Genomic DNA, 19,640 nt, shown 5'->3' with positions numbered 1-19,640 from the left:
GCACATCTGTCGATTCGCAGTGTTTCGTTACTTTCAAGGAGTTCCTACCACCCTTCCTTGGCGCATTCTTGCTCAAACTGAGTTCATTACTGTAATTTCGCATCTTACGTTTAATACAGTAGTTTAAAATGCTTGTGGGAGCATCTTTGTCGCACCTGAGAGTTAGTATGAAAAGAGGGCTGCCAGGTGTAGTGACATGAAATTTAAAAGAAGAGAGAGAGAGCCAACAGCACCCGGTGTTCCCAGGCGGTCACCCATCCAAGTATTAACCGGGCCCGATGTTGCTTAACTTCGGTGATCGGACGAGAACCAGTGTATTCAACATGGTATGGCCGTTGGCGTCCTTATACTGTAGCCGCACGGCAGAAGAAGCCTTCGCCTCTCCTCCCAACACACGCAATCGCCATTTTCGGTGGCACATTTGACGCAAAGCACGTCCTTCCACCTCGACACTCGCGGGAGACGCACCTTGTTATTGTTATCCAGCGCAGGTCTTGCGCGCGGCCGGGCGGCGGGTGGACTGCGCGGGGTGTGGCAGTGTCCTGCTGGACCGAGGGAAGCGTTCTCACCTGCCTGACACGCGTCGCGCTTCCAGATATTTGCTTAATTCGCACGGTGCATTCTCGGCTGTCCACTTCTGTCCCGACTTGTCCCGACTTTGCTCGACTGCCGCTCGCTGCCGCTCGGGTCGTGGTCCATATGACAGCACAAACACGAGAAATATCTGCGAGACTGGCGCCGGACTGACCGGCGTGTCCGAGGCGCCGTGTGCGGCCGTTCGGAGCTACTAGTGCAGCGCTGTGCCGTGCCGTGGAAAGGTGCGAAAACACGGACACAAGACACAGGCGGTTCGACAAAGCATCCATCTCTTCTAGCGGCGAAAGATAAATTTTTGTTTACAAATATGCAATTGTGCACTGCTACAAAACTATAAGCCCTGGCGTATTTCAGAACAGTCCTGTCGTGTCATACTCTTGTTATTTCTAGAGACACTTTGTCTGTCTTCATTTTTTGGCTACCCCTGCCAGCCCTCTTTTCCAGAGTTCCCTGGCGGTCACCGATCCGAATACTAACGTTGTTGCTTATCGTCGGTGATCGTACCAGAACAGTTGATTTTCTGTTTTTTTAGTTTTTTATTTAATTACTTAGTTTTTGGAATTTAGCGCTCTGACGCATTTCAAGTGCACATCTGTCGATTCGCAGTGTTTCGTTACTTTCAAGGAGTTCCTACCACCCTTCCTTGGCGCATTCTTGCTCAAACTGAGTTCATTACTGTAATTTCGCATCTTACGTTTAATACAGTAGTTTAAAATGCTTGTGGGAGCATCTTTGTCGCACCTGAGAGTTAGTATGAAAAGAGGGCTGCCAGGTGTAGTGACATGAAATTTAAAAGAAGAGAGAGAGAGCCAACAGCACCCGGTGTTCCCAGGCGGTCACCCATCCAAGTACTAACCGGGCCCGATGTTGCTTAACTTCGGTGATCGGACGAGAACCGGTGTATTCAACATGGTATGGACGTTGGCGTCCTTATACTGTAGCCGCACGGCAGAAGAAGCCTTCGCCTCTCCTCCCAACACACGCAATCGCCATTTTCGGTGGCACATTTGACGCAAAGCACGTCCTTCCACCTCTACACTCGCGGGAGACGCACCTTGTTATTGTTATCCAGCGCAGGTCTTGCGCGCGGCCGGGCGGCGGGTGGACTGCGCGGGGTGTGGCAGTGTCCTGCTGGACCGAGGGAAGCGTTCTCACCTGCCTGACATGCGTCGCGCTTCCAGATATTTGCGTAATTCGCACGGTGCATTCTCGGCTGTCCACTTCTGTCCCGACTTGTCCCGACTTTGCTCGACTGCCGCTCGCTGCCGCTCGGGTCGTGGTCCATATGACAGCACAAGCACGAGAAACATCTGCGAGACTGGCGCCGGACTGACCGGCGTGTCCGAGGCGCCGTGTGCGGCCGTTCGGAGCTACTAGTGCAGCGCTGTGCCGTGCCGTGGAAAGGTGCGAAAACACGGACACAAGACACAGGCGGTTCGACAAAGCATCCATCTCTTCTAGCGGCGAAAGATAAATTTTTGTTTACAAATATGCAATTGTGCACTGCTACAAAACTATAAGCCCTGGCGTATTTCAGAACAGTCCTGTCGTGTCATACTCTTGTTATTTCTAGAGACACTTTGTCTGTCTTCATTTTTTGGCTACCCCTGCCAGCCCTCTTTTCCAGAGTTCCCTGGCGGTCACCGATCCGAATACTAACGTTGTTGCTTATCGTCGGTGATCGTACCAGAACAGTTGATTTTCTGTTTTTTTAGTTTTTTATTTAATTACTTAGTTTTTGGAATTTAGCGCTCTGACGCATTTCAAGTGCACATCTGTCGATTCGCAGTGTTTCGTTACTTTCAAGGAGTTCCTACCACCCTTCCTTGGCGCATTCTTGCTCAAACTGAGTTCATTACTGTAATTTCGCATCTTACGTTTAATACAGTAGTTTAAAATGCTTGTGGGAGCATCTTTGTCGCACCTGAGAGTTAGTATGAAAAGAGGGCTGCCAGGTGTAGTGACATGAAATTTAAAAGAAGAGAGAGAGAGCCAACAGCACCCGGTGTTCCCAGGCGGTCACCCATCCAAGTACTAACCGGGCCCGATGTTGCTTAACTTCGGTGATCGGACGAGAACCGGTGTATTCAACATGGTATGGACGTTGGCGTCCTTATACTGTAGCCGCACGGCAGAAGAAGCCTTCGCCTCTCCTCCCAACACACGCAATCGCCATTTTCGGTGGCACATTTGACGCAAAGCACGTCCTTCCACCTCGACACTCGCGGGAGACGCACCTTGTTATTGTTATCCAGCGCAGGTCTTGCGCGCGGCCGGGCGGCGGGTGGACTGCGCGGGGTGTGGCAGTGTCCTGCTGGACCGAGGGAAGCGTTCTCACCTGCCTGACATGCGTCGCGCTTCCAGATATTTGCGTAATTCGCACGGTGCATTCTCGGCTGTCCACTTCTGTCCCGACTTGTCCCGACTTTGCTCGACTGCCGCTCGCTGCCGCTCGGGTCGTGGTCCATATGACAGCACAAGCACGAGAAACATCTGCGAGACTGGCGCCGGACTGACCGGCGTGTCCGAGGCGCCGTGTGCGGCCGTTCGGAGCTACTAGTGCAGCGCTGTGCCGTGCCGTGGAAAGGTGCGAAAACACGGACACAAGACACAGGCGGTTCGACAAAGCATCCATCTCTTCTAGCGGCGAAAGATAAATTTTTGTTTACAAATATGCAATTGTGCACTGCTACAAAACTATAAGCCCTGGCGTATTTCAGAACAGTCCTGTCGTGTCATACTCTTGTTATTTCTAGAGACACTTTGTCTGTCTTCATTTTTTGGCTACCCCTGCCAGCCCTCTTTTCCAGAGTTCCCTGGCGGTCACCGATCCGAATACTAACGTTGTTGCTTATCGTCGGTGATCGTACCAGAACAGTTGATTTTCTGTTTTTTTAGTTTTTTATTTAATTACTTAGTTTTTGGAATTTAGCGCTCTGACGCATTTCAAGTGCACATCTGTCGATTCGCAGTGTTTCGTTACTTTCAAGGAGTTCCTACCACCCTTCCTTGGCGCATTCTTGCTCAAACTGAGTTCATTACTGTAATTTCGCATCTTACGTTTAATACAGTAGTTTAAAATGCTTGTGGGAGCATCTTTGTCGCACCTGAGAGTTAGTATGAAAAGAGGGCTGCCAGGTGTAGTGACATGAAATTTAAAAGAAGAGAGAGAGAGCCAACAGCACCCGGTGTTCCCAGGCGGTCACCCATCCAAGTATTAACCGGGCCCGATGTTGCTTAACTTCGGTGATCGGACGAGAACCAGTGTATTCAACATGCTATGGCCGTTGGCGTCCTTATACTGTAGCCGCACGGCAGAAGAAGCCTTCGCCTCTCCTCCCAACACACGCAATCGCCATTTTCGGTGGCACATTTGACGCAAAGCACGTCCTTCCACCTCGACACTCGCGGGAGACGCACCTTGTTATTGTTATCCAGCGCAGGTCTTGCGCGCGGCCGGGCGGCGGGTGGACTGCGCGGGGTGTGGCAGTGTCCTGCTGGACCGAGGGAAGCGTTCTCACCTGCCTGACACGCGTCGCGCTTCCAGATATTTGCTTAATTCGCACGGTGCATTCTCGGCTGTCCACTTCTGTCCCGACTTGTCCCGACTTTGCTCGACTGCCGCTCGCTGCCGCTCGGGTCGTGGTCCATATGACAGCACAAGCACGAGAAATATGTGCGAGACTGGCGCCGGACTGACCGGCGTGTCCGAGGCGCCGTGTGCGGCCGTTCGGAGCTACTAGTGCAGCGCTGTGCCGTGCCGTGGAAAGGTGCGAAAACACGGACACAAGACACAGGCGGTTCGACAAAGCATCCATCTCTTCTAGCGGCGAAAGATAAATTTTTGTTTACAAATATGCAATTGTGCACTGCTACAAAACTATAAGCCCTGGCGTATTTCAGAACAGTCCTGTCGTGTCATACTCTTGTTATTTCTAGAGACACTGTGTCTGTCTTCATTTTTTGGCTACCCCTGCCAGCCCTCTTTTCCAGAGTTCCCTGGCGGTCACCGATCCGAATACTAACGTTGTTGCTTATCGTCGGTGATCGTACCAGAACAGTTGATTTTCTGTTTTTTTAGTTTTTTATTTAATTACTTAGTTTTTGGAATTTAGCGCTCTGACGCATTTCAAGTGCACATCTGTCGATTCGCAGTGTTTCGTTACTTTCAAGGAGTTCCTACCACCCTTCCTTGGCGCATTCTTGCTCAAACTGAGTTCATTACTGTAATTTCGCATCTTACGTTTAATACAGTAGTTTAAAATGCTTGTGGGAGCATCTTTGTCGCACCTGAGAGTTAGTATGAAAAGAGGGCTGCCAGGTGTAGTGACATGAAATTTAAAAGAAGAGAGAGAGAGCCAACAGCACCCGGTGTTCCCAGGCGGTCACCCATCCAAGTATTAACCGGGCCCGATGTTGCTTAACTTCGGTGATCGGACGAGAACCAGTGTATTCAACATGGTATGGCCGTTGGCGTCCTTATACTGTAGCCGCACGGCAGAAGAAGCCTTCGCCTCTCCTCCCAACACACGCAATCGCCATTTTCGGTGGCACATTTGACGCAAAGCACGTCCTTCCACCTCGACACTCGCGGGAGACGCACCTTGTTATTGTTATCCAGCGCAGGTCTTGCGCGCGGCCGGGCGGCGGGTGGACTGCGCGGGGTGTGGCAGTGTCCTGCTGGACCGAGGGAAGCGTTCTCACCTGCCTGACACGCGTCGCGCTTCCAGATATTTGCTTAATTCGCACGGTGCATTCTCGGCTGTCCACTTCTGTCCCGACTTGTCCCGACTTTGCTCGACTGCCGCTCGCTGCCGCTCGGGTCGTGGTCCATATGACAGCACAAGCACGAGAAATATCTGCGAGACTGGCGCCGGACTGACCGGCGTGTCCGAGGCGCCGTGTGCGGCCGTTCGGAGCTACTAGTGCAGCGCTGTGCCGTGCCGTGGAAAGGTGCGAAAACACGGACACAAGACACAGGCGGTTCGACAAAGCATCCATCTCTTCTAGCGGCGAAAGATAAATTTTTGTTTACAAATATGCAATTGTGCACTGCTACAAAACTATAAGCCCTGGCGTATTTCAGAACAGTCCTGTCGTGTCATACTCTTGTTATTTCTAGAGACACTTTGTCTGTCTTCATTTTTTGGCTACCCCTGCCAGCCCTCTTTTACAGAGTTCCCTGGCGGTCACCGATCCGAATACTAACGTTGTTGCTTATCGTCGGTGATCGTACCAGAACAGTTGATTTTCTGTTTTTTTAGTTTTTTATTTAATTACTTAGTTTTTGGAATTTAGCGCTCTGACGCATTTCAAGTGCACATCTGTCGATTCGCAGTGTTTCGTTACTTTCAAGGAGTTCCTACCACCCTTCCTTGGCGCATTCTTGCTCAAACTGAGTTCATTACTGTAATTTCGCATCTTACGTTTAATACAGTAGTTTAAAATGCTTGTGGGAGCATCTTTGTCGCACCTGAGAGTTAGTATGAAAAGAGGGCTGCCAGGTGTAGTGACATGAAATTTAAAAGAAGAGAGAGAGAGCCAAGAGCACCCGGTGTTCCCAGGCGGTCACCCATCCAAGTATTAACCGGGCCCGATGTTGCTTAACTTCGGTGATCGGACGAGAACCAGTGTATCCAACATGGTATGGCCGTTGGCGTCCTTATACTGTAGCCGCACGGCAGAAGAAGCCTTCGCCTCTCCTCCCAACACACGCAATCGCCATTTTCGGTGGCACATTTGACGCAAAGCACGTCCTTCCACCTCGACACTCGCGGGAGACGCACCTTGTTATTGTTATCCAGCGCAGGTCTTGCGCGCGGCCGGGCGGCGGGTGGACTGCGCGGGGTGTGGCAGTGTCCTGCTGGACCGAGGGAAGCGTTCTCACCTGCCTGACACGCGTCGCGCTTCCAGATATTTGCTTAATTCGCACGGTGCATTCTCGGCTGTCCACTTCTGTCCCGACTTGTCCCGACTTTGCTCGACTGCCGCTCGCTGCCGCTCGGGTCGTGGTCCATATGACAGCACAAGCACGAGAAATATCTGCGAGACTGGCGCCGGACTGACCGGCGTGTCCGAGGCGCCGTGTGCGGCCGTTCGGAGCTACTAGTGCAGCGCTGTGCCGTGCCGTGGAAAGGTGCGAAAACACGGACACAAGACACAGGCGGTTCGACAAAGCATCCATCTCTTCTAGCGGCGAAAGATAAATTTTTGTTTACAAATATGCAATTGTGCACTGCTACAAAACTATAAGCCCTGGCGTATTTCAGAACAGTCCTGTCGTGTCATACTCTTGTTATTTCTAGAGACACTTTGTCTGTCTTCATTTTTTGGCTACCCCTGCCAGCCCTCTTTTACAGAGTTCCCTGGCGGTCACCGATCCGAATACTAACGTTGTTGCTTATCGTCGGTGATCGTACCAGAACAGTTGATTTTCTGTTTTTTTAGTTTTTTATTTAATTACTTAGTTTTTGGAATTTAGCGCTCTGACGCATTTCAAGTGCACATCTGTCGATTCGCAGTGTTTCGTTACTTTCAAGGAGTTCCTACCACCCTTCCTTGGCGCATTCTTGCTCAAACTGAGTTCATTACTGTAATTTCGCATCTTACGTTTAATACAGTAGTTTAAAATGCTTGTGGGAGCATCTTTGTCGCACCTGAGAGTTAGTATGAAAAGAGGGCTGCCAGGTGTAGTGACATGAAATTTAAAAGAAGAGAGAGAGAGCCAACAGCACCCGGTGTTCCCAGGCGGTCACCCATCCAAGTATTAACCGGGCCCGATGTTGCTTAACTTCGGTGATCGGACGAGAACCAGTGTATTCAACATGGTATGGCCGTTGGCGTCCTTATACTGTAGCCGCACGGCAGAAGAAGCCTTCGCCTCTCCTCCCAACACACGCAATCGCCATTTTCGGTGGCACATTTGACGCAAAGCACGTCCTTCCACCTCGACACTCGCGGGAGACGCACCTTGTTATTGTTATCCAGCGCAGGTCTTGCGCGCGGCCGGGCGGCGGGTGGACTGCGCGGGGTGTGGCAGTGTCCTGCTGGACCGAGGGAAGCGTTCTCACCTGCCTGACACGCGTCGCGCTTCCAGATATTTGCTTAATTCGCACGGTGCATTCTCGGCTGTCCACTTCTGTCCCGACTTGTCCCGACTTTGCTCGACTGCCGCTCGCTGCCGCTCGGGTCGTGGTCCATATGACAGCACAAGCACGAGAAATATCTGCGAGACTGGCGCCGGACTGACCGGCGTGTCCGAGGCGCCGTGTGCGGCCGTTCGGAGCTACTAGTGCAGCGCTGTGCCGTGCCGTGGAAAGGTGCGAAAACACGGACACAAGACACAGGCGGTTCGACAAAGCATCCATCTCTTCTAGCGGCGAAAGATAAATTTTTGTTTACAAATATGCAATTGTGCACTGCTACAAAACTATAAGCCCTGGCGTATTTCAGAACAGTCCTGTCGTGTCATACTCTTGTTATTTCTAGAGACACTTTGTCTGTCTTCATTTTTTGGCTACCCCTGCCAGCCCTCTTTTACAGAGTTCCCTGGCGGTCACCGATCCGAATACTAACGTTGTTGCTTATCGTCGGTGATCGTACCAGAACAGTTGATTTTCTGTTTTTTTAGTTTTTTATTTAATTACTTAGTTTTTGGAATTTAGCGCTCTGACGCATTTCAAGTGCACATCTGTCGATTCGCAGTGTTTCGTTACTTTCAAGGAGTTCCTACCACCCTTCCTTGGCGCATTCTTGCTCAAACTGAGTTCATTACTGTAATTTCGCATCTTACGTTTAATACAGTAGTTTAAAATGCTTGTGGGGGCATCTTTGTCGCACCTGAGAGTTAGTATGAAAAGAGGGCTGCCAGGTGTAGTGACATGAAATTTAAAAGAAGAGAGAGAGAGCCAACAGCACCCGGTGTTCCCAGGCGGTCACCCATCCAAGTATTAACCGGGCCCGATGTTGCTTAACTTCGGTGATCGGACGAGAACCAGTGTATTCAACATGGTATGGCCGTTGGCGTCCTTATACTGTAGCCGCACGGCAGAAGAAGCCTTCGCCTCTCCTCCCAACACACGCAATCGCCATTTTCGGTGGCACATTTGACGCAAAGCACGTCCTTCCACCTCTACACTCGCGGGAGACGCACCTTGTTATTGTTATCCAGCGCAGGTCTTGCGCGCGGCCGGGCGGCGGGTGGACTGCGCGGGGTGTGGCAGTGTCCTGCTGGACCGAGGGAAGCGTTCTCACCTGCCTGACACGCGTCGCGCTTCCAGATATTTGCTTAATTCGCACGGTGCATTCTCGGCTGTCCACTTCTGTCCCGACTTGTCCCGACTTTGCTCGACTGCCGCTCGCTGCCGCTCGGGTCGTGGTCCATATGACAGCACAAGCACGAGAAATATCTGCGAGACTGGCGCCGGACTGACCGGCGTGTCCGAGGCGCCGTGTGCGGCCGTTCGGAGCTACTAGTGCAGCGCTGTGCCGTGCCGTGGAAAGGTGCGAAAACACGGACACAAGACACAGGCGGTTCGACAAAGCATCCATCTCTTCTAGCGGCGAAAGATAAATTTTTGTTTACAAATATGCAATTGTGCACTGCTACAAAACTATAAGCCCTGGCGTATTTCAGAACAGTCCTGTCGTGTCATACTCTTGTTATTTCTAGAGACACTTTGTCTGTCTTCATTTTTTGGCTACCCCTGCCAGCCCTCTTTTACAGAGTTCCCTGGCGGTCACCGATCCGAATACTAACGTTGTTGCTTATCGTCGGTGATCGTACCAGAACAGTTGATTTTCTGTTTTTTTAGTTTTTTATTTAATTACTTAGTTTTTGAAATTTAGCGCTCTGACGCATTTCAAGTGCACATCTGTCGATTCGCAGTGTTTCGTTACTTTCAAGGAGTTCCTACCACCCTTCCTTGGCGCATTCTTTCTCAAACTGAGTTCATTACTGTAATTTCGCATCTTACGTTTAATACAGTAGTTTAAAATGCTTGTGGGAGCATCTTTGTCGCACCTGAGAGTTAGTATGAAAAGAGGGCTGCCAGGTGTAGTGACATGAAATTTAAAAGAAGAGAGAGAGCCAACAGCACCCGGTATTACCAGGCGGTCACCCATCCAAGTACTAACCGGGCCCGATGTTGCTTTACTTCGGTGATCGGACGAGAACCGGTGTATTCAACATGGTATGGCCGTTGGCGTCCTTATACCGTAGCCGCACGGCAGAAGAAGCCTTCGCCTCTCCTCCCAACACACGCAATCGCCATTTTCGGTGGCACATTTGACGCAAAGCACGTCCTTCCACCTCGACACTCGCGGGAGACGCACCTTGTTATTGTTATCCAGCGCAGGTCTTGCGCGCGGCCGGGCGGCGGGTGGACTGCGCGGGGTGTGGCAGTGTCCTGCTGGACCGAGGGAAGCGTTCTCACCTGCCTGACACGCGTCGCGCTTCCAGATATTTGCTTAATTCGCACGGTGCATTCTCGGCTGTCCACTTCTGTCCCGACTTGTCCCGACTTTGCTCGACTGCCGCTCGCTGCCGCTCGGGTCGTGGTCCATATGACAGCACAAGCACGAGAAATATCTGCGAGACTGGCGCCGGACTGACCGGCGTGTCCGAGGCACCGTGTGCGGCCGTTCGGAGCTACTAGTGCAGCGCTGTGCCGTGCCGTGGAAAGGTGCGAAAACACGGACACAAGACACAGGCAGTTCGACAAAGCATCCATCTTTTCTAGCGGCGAAAGATAAATTTTTGTTTACAAATATGCAATTGTGCACTGCTACAAAACTATAAGCCCTGGCGTATTTCAGAACAGTCCTGTCGTGTCATACTCTTGTTATTTCTAGAGACACTTTGTCTGTCTTCATTTTTTGGCTACCCCTGCCAGCCCTCTTTTCCAGAGTTCCCTGGCGGTCACCGATCCGAATACTAACGTTGTTGCTTATCGTCGGTGATCGTACCAGAACAGTTGATTTTCTGTTTTTTTAGTTTTTTATTTAATTACTTAGTTTTTGGAATTTAGCGCTCTGACGCATTTCAAGTGCACATCTGTCGATTCGCAGTGTTTCGTTACTTTCAAGGAGTTCCTACCACCCTTCCTTGGCGCATTCTTGCTCAAACTGAGTTCATTACTGTAATTTCGCATCTTACGTTTAATACAGTAGTTTAAAATGCTTGTGGGAGCATCTTTGTCGCACCTGAGAGTTAGTATGAAAAGAGGGCTGCCAGGTGTAGTGACATGAAATTTAAAAGAAGAGAAAGAGCCAACAGCACCCGGTGTTCCCAGGCGGTCACCCATCCAAGTACTAACCGGGCCCGATGTTGCTTAACTTCGGTGATCGGACGAGAACCGGTGTATTCAACATGGTATGGCCGTTGGCGTCCTTATACTGTAGCCGCACGGCAGAAGAAGCCTTCGCCTCTCCTCCCAACACACGCAATCGCCATTTTCGGTGGCACATTTGACGCAAAGCACGTCCTTCCACCTCGACACTCGCGGGAGACGCACCTTGTTATTGTTATCCAGCGCAGGTCTTGCGCGCGGCCGGGCGGCGGGTGGACTGCGCGGGGTGTGGCAGTGTCCTGCTGGACCGAGGGAAGCGTTCTCACCTGCCTGACACGCGTCGCGCTTCCAGATATTTGCGTAATTCGCACGGTGCATTCTCGGCTGTCCACTTCTGTCCCGACTTGTCCCGACTTTGCTCGACTGCCGCTCGCTGCCGCTCGGGTCGTGGTCCATATGACAGCACAAGCACGAGAAACATCTGCGAGACTGGCGCCTGGCTGACCGGCGTGTCCGAGGCGCCGTGTGCGGCCGTTCGGAGCTACTAGTGCAGCGCTGTGCCGTGCCGTGGAAAGGTGCGAAAACATGGACACAAGACACAGGTGGTTCGACAAAGCATCCATCTCTTCTAGCGGCGAAAGATAAATTTTTGTTTACAAATATGCAACTGTGCACTGCTACAAAACTATAAGCCCTGGCGTATTTCAGAACAGTCCTGTCGTGTCATACTCTTGTTATTCCTAGAGACACTTTGTCTGTCTTCATTTTTTGGCTACCCCTGCCAGCCCTCTTTTACAGAGTTCCCTGGCGGTCACCGATCCGAATACTAACGTTGTTGCTTATCGTCGGTGATCGTACCAGAACTGTTGATTTTCTGTTTTTTTAGTTTTTTATTTAATTACTTAGTTTTTGGAATTTAGCGCTCTGACGCATTTCAAGTGCACATCTGTCGATTCGCAGTGTTTCGTTACTTTCAAGGAGTTCCTACCACCCTTCCTTGGCGCATTCTTGCTCAAACTGAGTTCATTACTGTAATTTCGCATCTTACGTTTAATACAGTAGTTTAAAATGCTTGTGGGAGCATCTTTGTCGCACCTGAGAGTTAGTATGAAAAGAGGGCTGCCAGGTGTAGTGACATGAAATTTAAAAGAAGAGAGAGAGAGCCAACAGCACCCGGTGTTCCCAGGCGGTCACCCATCCAAGTATTAACCGGGCCCGATGTTGCTTAACTTCGGTGATCGGACGAGAACCAGTGTATTCAACATGGTATGGCCGTTGGCGTCCTTATACTGTAGCCGCACGGCAGAAGAAGCCTTCGCCTCTCCTCCCAACACACGCAATCGCCATTTTCGGTGGCACATTTGACGCAAAGCACGTCCTTCCACCTCGACACTCGCGGGAGACGCACCTTGTTATTGTTATCCAGCGCAGGTCTTGCGCGCGGCCGGGCGGCGGGTGGACTGCGTGGGGTGTGGCAGTGTCCTGCTGCACCAAGGGAAGCGTTCTCACCTGCCTGACACGCGTCGCCATTCCAGATATTTGCGTAATTCGCACGGTGCATTCTCGGCTGTCCACTTCTGTCCCGACTTGTCCCGACTTTGCTCGACTGCCGCTCGCTGCCGCTCGGGTCGTGGTCCATATGACAGCACAAGCACGAGAAACATCTGCGAGACTGGCGCCGGACTGACCGGCGTGTCCGAGGCGCCGTGTGCGGCCGTTCGGAGCTACTAGTGCAGCGCTGTGCCGTGCCGTGGAAAGGTGCGAAAACACGGACACAAGACACAGGCGGTTCGACAAAGCATCCATCTCTTCTAGCGGCGAAAGATAAATTTTTGTTTACAAATATGCAACTGTGCACTGCTACAAAACTATAAGCCCTGGCGTATTTCAGAACAGTCCTGTCGTGTCATACTCTTGTTATTTCTAGAGACACTGTGTCTGTCTTCATTTTTTGGCTACCCCTGCCAGCCCTCTTTTCCAGAGTTCATTGGCGGTCACCGATCCGAATACTAACGTTGTTGCTTATCGTCGGTGATCGTACCAGAACAGTTCATGTTCTGTTTTTTTAGTTTTTTATTTAATTACTTAGTTTTTGGAATTTAGCGCTCTGACGCATTTCAAGTGCACATCTGTCGATTCGCAGTGTTTCGTTACTTTCAAGGAGTTCCTACCACCCTTCCTTGGCGCATTCTTGCTCAAACTGAGTTCATTACTGTAATTTCGCATCTTATGTTTAATACAGTAGTTTAAAATGCTTGTGGGAGCATCTTTGTCGCACCTGAGAGTTAGTATGAAAAGAGGGCTGCCAGGTGTAGTGACATGAAATTTAAAAGAAGAGAGAGAGAGCCAACAGCACCCGGTGTTCCCAGGCGGTCACCCATCCAAGTATTAACCGGGCCCGATGTTGCTTAACTTCGGTGATCGGACGAGAACCAGTGTATTCAACATGGTATGGCCGTTGGCGTCCTTATACTGTAGCCGCACGGCAGAAGAAGCCTTCGCCTCTCCTCCCAACACACGCAATCGCCATTTTCGGTGGCACATTTGACGCAAAGCACGTCCTTCCACCTCGACACTCGCGGGAGACGCACCTTGTTATTGTTATCCAGCGCAGGTCTTGCGCGCGGCCGGGCGGCGGGTGGACTGCGTGGGGTGTGGCAGTGTCCTGCTGCACCAAGGGAAGCGTTCTCACCTGCCTGACACGCGTCGCGCTTCCAGATATTTGCGTAATTCGCACGGTGCATTCTCGGCTGTCCACTTCTGTCCCGACTTGTCCCGACTTTGCTCGACTGCCGCTCGCTGCCGCTCGGGTCGTGGTCCATATGACAGCACAAGCATGAGAAACATCTGCGAGACTGGCGCCGGACTGACCGGCGTGTCCGAGGCGCCGTGTGCGGCCGTTCGGAGCTACTAGTGCAGCGCTGTGCCGTGCCGTGGAAAGGTGCGAAAACACGGACACAAGACACAGGCGGTTCGACAAAGCATCCATCTCTTCTAGCGGCGAAAGATAAATTTTTGTTTACAAATATGCAATTGTGCACTGCTACAAAACTATAAGCCCTGGCGTATTTCAGAACAGTCCTGTCGTGTCATACTCTTGTTATTTCTAGAGACACTTTGTCTGTCTTCATTTTTTGGCTACCCCTGCCAGCCCTCTTTTCCAGAGTTCCCTGGCGGTCACCGATCCGAATACTAACGTTGTTGCTTATCGTCGGTGATCGTACCAGAACAGTTGATTTTCTGTTTTTTTAGTTTTTTATTTAATTACTTAGTTTTTGGAATTTAGCGCTCTGACGCATTTCAAGTGCACATCTGTCGATTCGCAGTGTTTCGTTACTTTCAAGGAGTTCCTACCACCCTTCCTTGGCGCATTCTTGCTCAAACTGAGTTCATTACTGTAATTTCGCATCTTACGTTTAATACAGTAGTTTAAAATGCTTGTGGGAGCATCTTTGTCGCACCTGAGAGTTAGTATGAAAAGAGGGCTGCCAGGTGTAGTGACATGAAATTTAAAAGAAGAGAGAGAGCCAACAGCACCCGGTATTCCCAGGCGGTCACCCATCCAAGTACTAACCGGGCCCGATGTTGCTTAACTTCGGTGATCGGACGAGAACCGGTGTATTCAACATGGTATGGCCGTTGGCTTCCTTATACTGTAGCCGCACGGCAGAAGAAGCCTTCGCCTCTCCTCCCAACACACGCAATCGCCATTTTCGGTGGCACATTTGACGCAAAGCACGTCCTTCCACCTCGACACTCGCGGGAGACGCACCTTGTTATTGTTATCCAGCGCAGGTCTTGCGCGCGGCCGGGCGGCGGGTGGACTGCGCGGGGTGTGGCAGTGTCCTGCTGGACCGAGGGAAGCGTTCTCACCTGCCTGACACGCGTCGCGCTTCCAGATATTTGCGTAATTCGCACGGTGCATTCTCGGCTGTCCACTTCTGTCCCGACTTGTCCCGACTTTGCTCGACTGCCGCTCGCTGCCGCTCGGGTCGTGGTCCATATGACAGCACAAGCACGAGAAACATCTGCGAGACTGGCGCCGGACTGACCGGCGTGTCCGAGGCGCCGTGTGCGGCCGTTCGGAGCTACTAGTGCAGCGCTGTGCCGTGCCGTGGAAAGGTGCGAAAACACGGACACAAGACACAGGCGGTTCGACAAAGCATCCATCTCTTCTAGCAGCGAAAGATAAATTTTTGTTTACAAATATGCAATTGTGCACTGCTACAAAACTATAAGCCCTGGCGTATTTCAGAACAGTCCTGTCGTGTCATACTCTTGTTATTTCTAGAGACACTTTGTCTGTCTTCATTTTTTGGCTACCCCTGCCAGCCCTCTTTTCCAGAGTTCCCTGGCGGTCACCGATCCGAATACTAACGTTGTTGCTTATCGTCGGTGATCGTACCAGAACAGTTGATTTTCTGTTTTTTTAGTTTTTTATTTAATTACTTAGTTTTTGGAATTTAGGGCTCTGACGCATTTCAAGTGCACATCTGTCGATTCGCAGTGTTTCGTTACTTTCAAGGAGTTCCTACCACCCTTCCTTGGCGCATTCTTGCTCAAACTGAGTTCATTACTGTAATTTCGCATCTTACGTTTAATACAGTAGTTTAAAATGCTTGTGGGAGCATCTTTGTCGCACCTGAGAGTTAGTATGAAAAGAGGGCTGCCAGGTGTAGTGACATGAAAGTTAAAAGAAGAGAGAGAGCCAACAGCACCCGGTATTCCCAGGCGGTCACCCATCCAAGTACTAACCGGGCCCGATGTTGCTTTACTTCGGTGATCGGACGAGAACCGGTGTATTCAACATGGTATGGCCGTTGGCGTCCTTATACTGTAGCCGCACGGCAGAAGAAGCCTTCGCCTCTCTTCCCAACACACGCAATCGCCATTTTCGGTGGCACATTTGACGCAAAGCACGTCCTTCCACCTCGACACTCGCGGGAGACGCACCTTGTTATTGTTATCCAGCGCAGGTCTTGCGCGCGGCCGGGCGGCGGGTGGACTGCGTGGGGTGTGGCAGTGTCCTGCTGCACCAAGGGAAGCGTTCTCACCTGCCTGACACGCGTCGCACTTCCAGATATTTGCGTAATTCGCACGGTGCATTCTCGGCTGTCCACTTCTGTCCCGACTTGTCCCGACTTTGCTCGACTGCCGCTCGCTGCCGCTCGGGTCGTGGTCCATATGACAGCACAAGCACGAGAAACATCTGCGAGACTGGCGCCGGACTGACCGGCGTGTCCGAGGCGCCGTGTGCGGCCGTTCGGAGCTACTAGTGCAGCGCTGTGCCGTGCCGTGGAAAGGTGCGAAAACACGGACACAAGACACAGGCGGTTCGACAAAGCATCCATCTCTTCTAGCGGCGAAAGATAAATTTTTGTTTACAAATATGCAACTGTGCACTGCTACAAAACTATAAGCCCTGGCGTATTTCAGAACAGTCCTGTCGTGTCATACTCTTGTTATTTCTAGAGACACTGTGTCTGTCTTCATTTTTTGGCTACCCCTGCCAGCCCTCTTTTCCAGAGTTCCCTGGCGGTCACCGATCCGAATACTAACGTTGTTGCTTATCGTCGGTGATCGTACCAGAACAGTTGATTTTCTGTTTTTTTAGTTTTTTATTTAATTACTTAGTTTTTGGAATTTAGCGCTCTGACGCATTTCAAGTGCACATCTGTCGATTCGCAGTGTTTCGTTACTTTCAAGGAGTTCCTACCACCCTTCCTTGGCGCATTCTTGCTCAAACTGAGTTCATTACTGTAATTTCGCATCTTACGTTTAATACAGTAGTTTAAAATGCTTGTGGGAGCATCTTTGTCGCACCTGAGAGTTAGTATGAAAAGAGGGCTGCCAGGTGTAGTGACATGAAATTTAAAAGAAGAGAGAGAGAGCCAACAGCACCCGGTGTTCCCAGGCGGTCACCCATCCAAGTATTAACCGGGCCCGATGATGCTTAACTTTGGTGATCGGACGAGAACCAGTGTATTCAACATGGTATGGCCGTTGGCGTCCTTATACTGTAGCCGCACGGCAGAAGAAGCCTTCGCCTCTCCTCCCAACACACGCAATCGCCATTTTCGGTGGCACATTTGACGCAAAGCACGTCCTTCCACCTCGACACTCGCGGGAGACGCACCTTGTTATTGTTATCCAGCGCAGGTCTTGCGCGCGGCCGGGCGGCGGGTGGACTGCGTGGGGTGTGGCAGTGTCCTGCTGCACCAAGGGAAGCGTTCTCACCTGCCTGACACGCGTCGCGCTTCCAGATATTTGCGTAATTCGCACGGTGCATTCTCGGCTGTCCACTTCTGTCCCGACTTGTCCCGACTTTGCTCGACTGCCGCTCGCTGCCGCTCGGGTCGTGGTCCATATGACAGCACAAGCATGAGAAACATCTGCGAGACTGGCGCCGGACTGACCGGCGTGTCCGAGGCGCCGTGTGCGGCCGTTCGGAGCTACTAGTGCAGCGCTGTGCCGTGCCGTGGAAAGGTGCGAAAACACGGACACAAGACACAGGCGGTTCGACAAAGCATCCATCTCTTCCAGCGGCGAAAGATAAATTTTTGTTTACAAATATGCAACTGTGCACTGCTACAAAACTATAAGCCCTGGCGTATTTCAGAACAGTCCTGTCGTGTCATACTCTTGTTATTTCTAGAGACACTTTGTCTGTCTTCATTTTTTGGCTACCCCTGCCAGCCCTCTTTTACAGAGTTCCCTGGCGGTCACCGATCCGAATACTAACGTTGTTGCTTATCGTCGGTGATCGTACCAGAACAGTTGATTTTCTGTTTTTTTAGTTTTTTATTTAATTACTTAGTTTTTGGAATTTAGCGCTCTGACGCATTTCAAGTGCACATCTGTCGATTCGCAGTGTTTCGTTACTTTCAAGGAGTTCCTACCACCCTTCCTTGGCGCATTCTTGCTCAAACTGAGTTCATTACTGTAATTTCGCATCTTACGTTTAATACAGTAGTTTAAAATGCTTGTGGGAGCATCTTTGTCGCACCTGAGAGTTAGTATGAAAAGAGGGCTGCCAGGTGTAGTGACATGAAATTTAAAAGAAGAGAGAGAGAGCCAACAGCACCCGGTGTTCCCAGGCGGTCACCCATCCAAGTATTAAACGGGCCCGATGTTGCTTAACTTCGGTGATCGGACGAGAACCAGTGTATTCAACATGGTATGGCCGTTGGCGTCCTTATACTGTAGCCGCACGGCAGAAGAAGCCTTCGCCTCTCTTCCCAACACACGCAATCGCCATTTTCGGTGGCACATTTGACGCAAAGCACGTCCTTCCACCTCGACACTCGCGGGAGACGCACCTTGTTATTGTTATCCAGCGCAGGTCTTGCGCGCGGCAGGGCGGCGGGTGGACTGCGTGGGGTGTGGCAGTGTCCTGCTGCACCAAGGGAAGCGTTCTCACCTGCCTGACACGCGTCGCACTTCCAGATATTTGCGTAATTCGCACGGTGCATTCTCGGCTGTCCACTTCTGTCCCGACTTGTCCCGACTTTGCTCGACTGCCGCTCGCTGCCGCTCGGGTCGTGGTCCATATGACAGCACAAGCACGAGAAACATCTGCGAGACTGGCGCCGGACTGACCGGCGTGTCCGAGGCGCCGTGTGCGGCCGTTCGGAGCTACTAGTGCAGCGCTGTGCCGTGCCGTGGAAAGGTGCGAAAACACGGACACAAGACACAGGCGGTTCGACAAAGCATCCATCTCTTCTAGCGGCGAAAGATAAATTTTTGTTTACAAATATGCAACTGTGCACTGCTACAAAACTATAAGCCCTGGCGTATTTCAGAACAGTCCTGTCGTGTCATACTCTTGTTATTTCTAGAGACACTGTGTCTGTCTTCATTTTTTGGCTACCCCTGCCAGCCCTCTTTTCCAGAGTTCCCTGGCGGTCACCGATCCGAATACTAACGTTGTTGCTTATCGTCGGTGATCGTACCAGAACAGTTGATTTTCTGTTTTCTTAGTTTTTTATTTAATTACTTAGTTTTTGGAATTTAGCGCTCTGACGCATTTCAAGTGCACATCTGTCGATTCGCAGTGTTTCGTTACTTTCAAGGAGTTCCTACCACCCTTCCTTGGCGCATTCTTGCTCAAACTGAGTTCATTACTGTAATTTCGCATCTTACGTTTAATACAGTAGTTTAAAATGCTTGTGGGAGCATCTTTGTCGCACCTGAGAGTTAGTATGAAAAGAGGGCTGCCAGGTGTAGTGACATGAAATTTAAAAGAAGAGAGAGAGAGCCAACAGCACCCGGTGTTCCCAGGCGGTCACCCATCCAAGTATTAACCGGGCCCGATGTTGCTTAACTTCGGTGATCGGACGAGAACCAGTGTATTCAACATGGTATGGCCGTTGGCGTCCTTATACTGTAGTCGCACGGCAGAAGAAGCCTTCGCCTATCCTCCCAACACACGCAATCGCCATTTTCGGTGGCACATTTGACGCTAAGCACGTCCTTCCACCTAGACACTCGCGGGAGACGCACCTTGTTATTGTTATCCAGCGCAGGTCTTGCGCGCGGCCGGGCGGCGGGTGGACTGCGCGGGGTGTGGCAGTGTCCTGCTGGACCGAGGGAAGCGTTCTCACCTGCCTGACACGCGTCGCGCTTCCAGATATTTGCGTAATTCGCACGGTGCATTCTCGGCTGTCCACTTCTGTCCCGACTTGTCCCGACTTTGCTCGACTGCCGCTCGCTGCCGCTCGGGTCGTGGTCCATATGACAGCACAAGCACGAGAA

At 51.2% G+C, this 19,640-nt stretch overlaps 17 non-coding genes across 17 annotated transcripts; all 17 read right to left on the bottom strand.

Annotated features, from left to right (window-relative positions):
- Window positions 1–221: 221 nt before the first annotated feature.
- Window positions 222–340, bottom strand: LOC126311594 (5S ribosomal RNA). Its single transcript, XR_007554722.1, has one exon. It is a non-coding gene; the product is annotated as a 5S ribosomal RNA (ribosomal RNA).
- A 1,064-nt stretch (window positions 341–1,404) lies between these two features.
- Window positions 1,405–1,523, bottom strand: LOC126311569 (5S ribosomal RNA). Its single transcript, XR_007554699.1, has one exon. It is a non-coding gene; the product is annotated as a 5S ribosomal RNA (ribosomal RNA).
- Window positions 1,524–2,587: 1,064 nt separating this feature from the next.
- Window positions 2,588–2,706, bottom strand: LOC126311568 (5S ribosomal RNA). Its single transcript, XR_007554698.1, has one exon. It is a non-coding gene; the product is annotated as a 5S ribosomal RNA (ribosomal RNA).
- Window positions 2,707–3,770: 1,064 nt separating this feature from the next.
- LOC126311614 (5S ribosomal RNA) lies at window positions 3,771–3,889 on the bottom strand. Its single transcript, XR_007554740.1, has one exon. It is a non-coding gene; the product is annotated as a 5S ribosomal RNA (ribosomal RNA).
- Window positions 3,890–4,953: 1,064 nt separating this feature from the next.
- Window positions 4,954–5,072, bottom strand: LOC126311593 (5S ribosomal RNA). The gene has a single exon (XR_007554721.1). It is a non-coding gene; the product is annotated as a 5S ribosomal RNA (ribosomal RNA).
- Window positions 5,073–6,136: 1,064 nt separating this feature from the next.
- LOC126311615 (5S ribosomal RNA) lies at window positions 6,137–6,255 on the bottom strand. Its single transcript, XR_007554741.1, has one exon. It is a non-coding gene; the product is annotated as a 5S ribosomal RNA (ribosomal RNA).
- Window positions 6,256–7,319: 1,064 nt separating this feature from the next.
- On the bottom strand, window positions 7,320–7,438 carry LOC126311592 (5S ribosomal RNA). Its single transcript, XR_007554720.1, has one exon. It is a non-coding gene; the product is annotated as a 5S ribosomal RNA (ribosomal RNA).
- A 1,064-nt stretch (window positions 7,439–8,502) lies between these two features.
- LOC126311591 (5S ribosomal RNA) lies at window positions 8,503–8,621 on the bottom strand. Its single transcript, XR_007554719.1, has one exon. It is a non-coding gene; the product is annotated as a 5S ribosomal RNA (ribosomal RNA).
- A 1,062-nt stretch (window positions 8,622–9,683) lies between these two features.
- LOC126311602 (5S ribosomal RNA) lies at window positions 9,684–9,802 on the bottom strand. Its single transcript, XR_007554729.1, has one exon. It is a non-coding gene; the product is annotated as a 5S ribosomal RNA (ribosomal RNA).
- A 1,062-nt stretch (window positions 9,803–10,864) lies between these two features.
- LOC126311504 (5S ribosomal RNA) lies at window positions 10,865–10,983 on the bottom strand. The gene has a single exon (XR_007554640.1). It is a non-coding gene; the product is annotated as a 5S ribosomal RNA (ribosomal RNA).
- Window positions 10,984–12,047: 1,064 nt separating this feature from the next.
- Window positions 12,048–12,166, bottom strand: LOC126311590 (5S ribosomal RNA). Its single transcript, XR_007554718.1, has one exon. It is a non-coding gene; the product is annotated as a 5S ribosomal RNA (ribosomal RNA).
- A 1,064-nt stretch (window positions 12,167–13,230) lies between these two features.
- On the bottom strand, window positions 13,231–13,349 carry LOC126311588 (5S ribosomal RNA). Its single transcript, XR_007554717.1, has one exon. It is a non-coding gene; the product is annotated as a 5S ribosomal RNA (ribosomal RNA).
- Window positions 13,350–14,411: 1,062 nt separating this feature from the next.
- LOC126311412 (5S ribosomal RNA) lies at window positions 14,412–14,530 on the bottom strand. The gene has a single exon (XR_007554557.1). It is a non-coding gene; the product is annotated as a 5S ribosomal RNA (ribosomal RNA).
- Window positions 14,531–15,592: 1,062 nt separating this feature from the next.
- Window positions 15,593–15,711, bottom strand: LOC126311515 (5S ribosomal RNA). Its single transcript, XR_007554650.1, has one exon. It is a non-coding gene; the product is annotated as a 5S ribosomal RNA (ribosomal RNA).
- A 1,064-nt stretch (window positions 15,712–16,775) lies between these two features.
- Window positions 16,776–16,894, bottom strand: LOC126311603 (5S ribosomal RNA). Its single transcript, XR_007554730.1, has one exon. It is a non-coding gene; the product is annotated as a 5S ribosomal RNA (ribosomal RNA).
- A 1,064-nt stretch (window positions 16,895–17,958) lies between these two features.
- Window positions 17,959–18,077, bottom strand: LOC126311607 (5S ribosomal RNA). The gene has a single exon (XR_007554734.1). It is a non-coding gene; the product is annotated as a 5S ribosomal RNA (ribosomal RNA).
- A 1,064-nt stretch (window positions 18,078–19,141) lies between these two features.
- On the bottom strand, window positions 19,142–19,260 carry LOC126311587 (5S ribosomal RNA). Its single transcript, XR_007554716.1, has one exon. It is a non-coding gene; the product is annotated as a 5S ribosomal RNA (ribosomal RNA).
- Between the last annotated feature and the right edge of the window lie 380 nt (window positions 19,261–19,640).

Source organism: Schistocerca gregaria, unplaced genomic scaffold (assembly GCF_023897955.1).
Source record: "Schistocerca gregaria isolate iqSchGreg1 unplaced genomic scaffold, iqSchGreg1.2 ptg000431l, whole genome shotgun sequence".
Taxonomy (NCBI): Eukaryota; Metazoa; Arthropoda; class Insecta; order Orthoptera; family Acrididae; genus Schistocerca; species Schistocerca gregaria.
Note: the sequence above shows the minus strand (reverse complement) of the source record. Positions and strands in the feature narration are given on the sequence as shown.